The following is a 7,576-nucleotide window of genomic DNA, read 5'->3' as shown; positions in this document are numbered from 1 at the left end:
ACAATGGTAGCGTCCATCTCCGCCCAGTATGCTTTAACACGGGCAAGGGCCATCCGCGCGCCATCTATGCACGCCAACCTCTTCATCGCATTAATGCACGGCACCGCACCAAGGACCTGCTGCACTAAGCTGAAATAGTTGTTCGGCTTTGGCTCTTCCGGCCACAGCTGATCCACGACAGACCTCATGGCGAGTCTGGACAACCTATTCAGTTCGGCCCATTCGGCTAGCTGGTCAGTCATTGAAAGCAGATGCTTTGGAACATTGAATTGCGACCAGAACAGCTTGTCCACCTCACGATCTGTTTGACCTTGGAAGTATTTGGCCGCATCGGCAGCACTCGCTGCCAAGTCCATATATGCATCTGCCGAACTCCACAGCCGATCCAGAGGGGCATACCGTGGATCTCCGAACTTCCTCCGTAGCATGAAGGGCTTCCCAGCCGCAATATCCTCGGCTTCCCGCAGCTCCTCCTTCTTCGCTCTCATAGCAGAGCAGGTGTCTTTGTCCGCCACCGTGGCCTTCTCAAGGTCCGTTGCCTTCGCTCGGTTTTCTCTTTCAAGGAGCCGGCAACGGTCGGCAGTGTCTTTTAATTCTATGGCCATCTTGGCCATCTTCTCTTTGCTCTCGCAATGTGCGGCCTTCTCGGCTTTCAACTCTTTGGTCGCCTTCAAAGCAGCCGCATTACTAATCCTCGCTTGTTCTTTGGCTCGGGCAAGTTCTGCCCGCAAGGTTTCCACGGTGGCAGCTCCATCTGCAGTCACAACATATTAAAGATACTGGCATCATGTTGTTCTTACTACGTGGCATTCACCAGAAAAAAACACTTACCCTGTGCCTCGTCAAGCCTCTTGTTAACAAGCTCGATGTCGGCGTCTGCCGCATCCAGTTGCCGTTTTAATTCGGCAAACTCACTAGTCCGGCTAGCCACCGGATCTTCCACCACCTGCACATAAAGGCGGTCTGGTTATTTCCTGGGACTATGATCCTCTGTTCGCCGCCGTTCTCGACGACAACCAGAGTCTCAGGGGCTACTATCTACACAGGGCACACCTAACATGTGCGATACTATCACATATTATCTCACGTACCTCAAAGCCTGTCAGTAGACTCATAAAGGCTTCATGTAATCCGCTTTCGGCGGACGAAATTCTTTCCATCACCGTACCCATCAGCGTACGGTGTTCTTCTGAGATGGCCGCTCGCCCCAACAGCTCCCTCAGAACGTCCGACCGCATACCAGACGGTGCCGGACTCTTTTCTTCGCTCTCCTCGAGAGCCGGACGCTAGGGACTTCGGGGGTCTATGGGATTATCTTCTGGCCTCACCGGATCCAGAGAGGCCCTCCGTGACGACACTTCGGGGTCGCCCGCTTCTTGAGCGGAGGAGTCCAGGGGAGGCGTTTTGCTCTCCATTATCTCCTGAAGAAGATCCCCCGAAGACGAGCTCAGCTGAGAAGGGCTAAGACCCGAACTGCAAGATATATGCAGCGGTTATTTTCTCAGAAGAAAGATAGTATACCTTCACTATTAAAGTATTTTTTTGGATCACTTACGACTCGTTGGAGGGCTGATCCCCCCATGGACTTTGTGCGGCAAGAGCAGCCCCCGAGGCAGGACCCTCTGTGGGAGACTTCTTCTCCCGTTTGGAGGCCTCGGCTTCCGGATCCTCGAAAGCAGTCCGTTTCCTCCCCCGGTTATCCTCCTTCATGGAGGCGCTCATTCCCTCGTTTGGAACTGGGAGCGATGGGGGCCCGCGTCCGCCCGTATTATTCCCCCTGTATCTTCCTTCGAGGGCTCCGGGCAAGGTGCGAGCTTGAGCATCTTTTCCAATACCGGATTTTCCAAACCCTCAGGGAGGGGGGCCAAACACCGAATCATCTTCGCCTTTGTTAGCCAGTCTTGGTCAAAGAGCTAACTCTTAGAAATAACTTCATGATGAATAAAAGACAGTGTGTTCGGCTAGGGGATTTCTTACTTGTTCGACGGCGCAGTTGCTGCTCAGGCCCGCGTCCTCGGTAGTATCCGGACACTCTATTTGAGGTCCGAAGAATGACTTGTACATCTCCTCGTGCGTCAGGCCGAGGAAACTTTGAATGGCACACGGTCCTTCTGGGTTGAACTCCCACAAGCGAAGGGGCCGGCATTTGCAAGGCTGGACTTGACGAACCAGCATAACTTGTATTACCACAACCAAATTAAATTCTCCCTCGAAGAGATCTCGAATGCGGCTTTGTAGTATAGGCACGTCCTTGGCTGGACCCCAGCTCAGACCTCTGCTAATCCATGACATCAGTTGTGGTGGGGGGCCCGCGCGGAAAGCCGGGGCAGCCGCCCACTTGGCACTTCTGGGAGCCGTGACGTAAAACCACTCCCGTTGCCATAATTCGGACACCTCTGGAAAGGAACCTTTCGGCCATGGAGCTCCTGCCATCTTGCCTATTGGCGAGCCTCCGCACGCTGCATGTTGCCCCTCGATCATCTTCGGCTTCACTTCAAAGGTCTTGAGCCACAGGCCGAAGTGAGGGATAATGCGGAGGAAGGCCTCACACACGACAATAAATGTCGAGATGTGGAGAAAGGAGTCCAGAGCTAGATCGTGGAAATCTAGCCTGTAATAGAACATCAAACCCCTAACGAAGGGATCCAGAGTGAGGCCTAGGCCTCGGAGGAAGTGGGAGACGAACACGACGTTCTCATTGGGTTCGGGAGTAGGGACGACCTGCCCACGAGCAGGAAGCCGATGCGAAACCTCGACGGTCAGGTATCTGGCCTCCCTCAACTTCTTGATGTCCTCTTCCGTAACGGAGGAGGGCATCCATCGGCCTTGAAGGCTGGATCCGGACATGATTGAAGATCCGGAGCACCTGACCTGGGCTTTGGGTGTTAGAACTCGAGGCGGGGGAGGGGTTCGATTGAACACGAGAGGGAAAAAGCGAAAACCTTGTCCCTTTATAAAGAGGATGAATATCAAGCGTCCTCTCCATAGCCGTTTAGGACTTGCCTATAATCTAGGAGTCCTAGACACGGTTGGGTTACCCATGACCGTATTAATGAGAATCCCGTAATTGGGGGAACACGATCTTTGCTTTGGCAAGACGTGTCAAGAAACCGCCTCGCGTTATGTGTGGAGTTGGTTGAAGAAAAACGGTTCGAATAATCACCGGGCCATGACATAACGTCATGCTGCCAAAACAAGTCACAAATTGGATTTGCGAAAATATTATTCTCTCTATGGCGGTATGTGGAACTTATTTTGCAGGGTCGGACACTATCCTCGTATTCAAATTCTTCTGTGATGTAGTCGGAGAAGGAACCCGCCTTGCAATGCCAAAGACAATACTGCACGCCAGACTCATCGTCATTGAAGCCTGGTTCAGGGGCTACTGAGGGAGTCCTGGATTAGGGGGTCTCCAGACAGCCGGACTGTTAGACTATGAAGATACAAGATTGAAGACTTCGTATCGTGTCCGGATGGGATTCTACTTGGCGTGGAAGGCAAGCTAGGCAATACGGATATGGATATCTCCTCCTTTGTAGCCGACCTTGTGTAACCCTAACCCTCTCCGGTGTTCATATAAACCGAAGGGTTTTAGCCCGTAGGACAACAACGACAACATACAATCATACCATAGGCTAGCTTCTAGGGTTTAGCCTCTCCGATCTCATGGTAGATCTACTCTTGTACTACCCACATCACCAATATTAATCAAGCAGGACGTAGGGTTTTACCTCCATCAAGAGGGCCCGAACCTGGGTAAAACATCGTGTCCCCTGCCTCGTGTTACCATCCGGCCTAGACGCACAGTTCGGGACGCCCTACCCGAGATCCGCCGGTTTTGACACCGATAGTTGTCCTTGGATTTTACCTTGGGTGCCTTGGGCATCCCCAAGCTTAGTCTCTTTCCACTCCTTGTTCCATATTCCATCAAATCTTTACCCAAAACTTGAAAACTTCACAACACAAAACTTAAAAGAAAATCTTCGTGAGCTCCGTTAGTAAAAGAAAACAAACCACCACTTCAAGGTACTGTAATGAACTCATTCTTTATTTATATTGGTGTTAAACCTACTATATTCCAACTTTTCTATGGTTCATAAACTCTATTACTATCCATAGATTCATCAAAATAAACAAACAACACACAAAAAACAGAATCTGTCAAAAACAGAACAGTATGTAGTAATTTGTAGGTTTCGAATACTTCTGGAACCCCAAAAATTCTAAAATAAATTTCTGGACGTGAGGAATTTATCTATTAATCATCTTCAAAAAGAATTAACTAAATAGAACTCTCCAGTAAAAAATGGCAGCAACTCTCGTGAGCGCTAAAGTTTCTTTTTTTACAGCAAGATCAAAAAGACTTTCCCCAAGTCTTCCCAACGGTTTTACTTGGCACAAACACTAATTAAACACAAAAAAACACAACCAAAATAGAGGCTAGATAATTATTACTAAACAGGAACAAAAAGCAAGGAATAAAAATAAAATTGGGTTGCCTCCCAACAAGCGCTATCATTTAACGCCCCTAGCTAGGCATAAAAGTGAGGATAGATCTAGGTATTGCCATCTTTGGTAGGTAATCCATAAGTGGCTCTCATAATAGATTCATATGGTAATTTAATTATATTTCTATGGAAGTGTTACATGCCTTTCCTTAACGGAAATGGGAATCTAATATTCCCTTCCTTCATATCAATAATTGCACCAATCGTTCTAAGAAAAGGTCTACCAAGAATAATAGGACATGAAGGATTGCAATCTATATCAAGAACAATAAAATCTACGGGCACATAATTCCTATTTGCAACAATAAGAACATCATTAATTCTTCCCATAGGTTTCTTAATGGTGGAATCTGCAAGGTGCAAGTTTAAAGAACAATCATCAAATTCGCGGAAACCTAGCAAATCACACAAAGTTTTTGGGATCGTGGAAACACTAGCACCCAAATCACACAAAGCATAGCATTCATGATATTTAATTTTTGTTTAATTTGTAGGTTCCCACTCATCATAAAGTTTTTTAGGGATAGAAACTTCCAACACAAGTTTTTCTCCATAAGATTGCATTAAAGCATCAACGATATGTTTAGTAAAAGCTTTATTTTGACTATAAGCATGAGGAGAATTTAGCACGGATTGCAACAAGGAAATACAATCTATCAAAGAGAAATTATCATAATTAAATTCCTTGAAATCCAAGATAGTGGGTTCGTTGCTATCTAAAGTTTTAACCTCTTCAATCCCACTTTTACCAATTTTTGCATCAAGATCTAAAAACTCTGAATTTTGGGGATGCCTTCTAACTAAAGTTGACTCATCTCCAGTCCCATCATTATCAAGATTCATATTGCAAACAAAGATTTAATAGGGGACACATCAATAACTTTTAGATCTTCATCATGATTATCATGGAAACTAGAAGAACACGCTTTTAGAAAGCAACCTTTTTTAGCACGCATCCTAGCGGTTCTTTCTTTTCACTCATCAATGGAAATTCTCATAGTTTTGAGAGACTCATTGATATCATGCTTAGGTAGAATAGATCTAAGATTCAAACAATCAACATCAAGAGAAATTCTATCCACGTTCCTAGCCAACTCATCATTCTTAGACAATTTTTCTTCAATAAAAGCACTGAAACTCTTTTGCGAACTAATAAATTCTTTAATATTAGATTCAAAATCAGAGGGCATCTTATTATAATTTCCATAAGAATTGTTGTAGGAATTACCATAATTATTAGAGGGATTACTAGGAAACGGCCTAGGATTAAAATTACCTCTATACGCGTTATTACCAAAATTGTTCCTACCAACAAAATTCACATCCATAGATTCATTATTATTCTCAATCAAAGTAGAAAGAGGCATATCATTGGGATTAGTAGGAGTACTCTTATTAGCAAACAATTTCATGAGTTCATCCATCTTTCCACTCAAAACATTAATCTCTTCAATTGCATGCACCTTTTTACTAGTAGATCTTTCAGTGTGCCATTGAGAATAATTAACCATAATATTATCTAGGAGTTTGGTAGCTTATCCTAAAGTGATTTCCATAAAAGTGCCTCCCGCGGCCGAATCTAAAAGATTTCTAGAAGCAAAATTCAATCCGGCATAAAAAAATTGTATAATCATCCATAAATTCAAACCATGTGTAGGGCAATTACGTATCATTAATTTCGTCCTTTCCCAAGATTGTCCAACATGCGCATGATCAAGTTGCTTAAAATTCATAATATCGTTTCTAAGAGAGATGATCTTAGCGGGAGGAAAATACTTAGAGATAAAAGCATCTTTGCACTTATTCCATGAATCAATACTATTTTTAGGCGAAGACGAAAACCAAGCTTTAGCACGATCTCTAAGCAAAAACGAAAATAGCTTAAGTTTAACAATATCATTATCCACATATTTCTTCTTTTGCATATCACACAAATCAACAAAGTTGTTTAGATGGGTAGCGACATCTTCACTAGGAAGGCCAGAAAACGGATCTTTCATGACAAGATTTAGCAAAGCAGTATTAATCTCACAAGATTCAGCATCGGTAAGAGGAGCAATCGGAGTACTAATAAAATCATTATTGTTGGTATTGGAAAAGTCACACAATTTAGTATTATCTTGATCCATCGTGACAAGCAAGTAATCCAACACACAAGCAAACAAGTGAGGAAAAAGCGAATGGAAAGAGAGGGCGAAAGGAAGAGAGTGCGAAAGGAAGAGAGGCTGAATAAAATGGCAAGGGTGAAGTGGGGGGGCGAGAGGCAAATGGCAAATAATGTAATGCGAAGGGTAAGAGTTGTGATGGGTACTTGTATGTCTTGACTTGGCTTAGATCTCCCCGGCAACGGCGCCAGAAATCCTTCTTGCTAACTCTTGAGCATGTGTTGGTTTTCCCTTGAAGAAGAAAGGGTGATGCAGCAAAGCAGCGTAAGTATTTCCCTCAGTTTTTGAGAACCAAGGTATCAATCTAGTAGGAGACCACATGCGAGTCACCCCGTACCTACACAAACAAATAAGAACCTCGCAACCAACGCGATAAAGGGGTTGTCAATCCCTTCACGACCACTTGCAAGAGTGAGATCTGATAGAGATAATAATAATAAGATAAATATTTTTGGTATTTTTATGATATAAATTGGAAGTAAAGATTGCAAAATAAAATAGATTGGAAACTTGTGTGATGGAAAATAGACCTGGGGGCCATAGGTTTCACTAGTGGCTTCTCTCAAGATAGCATAAGTATTACGGTGGGTGAACAAATTACTATCGAGAAATTGATAGAATTGAGCATAGTTATGAGAATATCTAGGTATAATCATGTATATAGGCATCACGTCCATGACAAGTAGACCGACTCCTGCCTGCATCTACTACTATTACTCCACACATCGGCCGCTATCCAGCATGCATCTAGAGTATTAAGTTCATAAGAATGGAGTAATGCTTTAAGCAAGATGACATGATGTAGAGGGATAAACTCATGCAATATGATATAAACCCCATCTTTTTATCCTCGATGGCAACAATACAATGCGTGTTGTTTCCCCTACTGTCACTGGGATCGAG

The sequence above is a fragment of the Triticum urartu genome, chromosome 1A (genome assembly GCF_056163025.1).
Source record: "Triticum urartu cultivar PI428250 chromosome 1A, HENAU_Tu73, whole genome shotgun sequence".
In the NCBI taxonomy this organism is placed as follows: Eukaryota; Viridiplantae; Streptophyta; class Magnoliopsida; order Poales; family Poaceae; genus Triticum; species Triticum urartu.
This window is presented reverse-complemented; position numbering follows the sequence as displayed.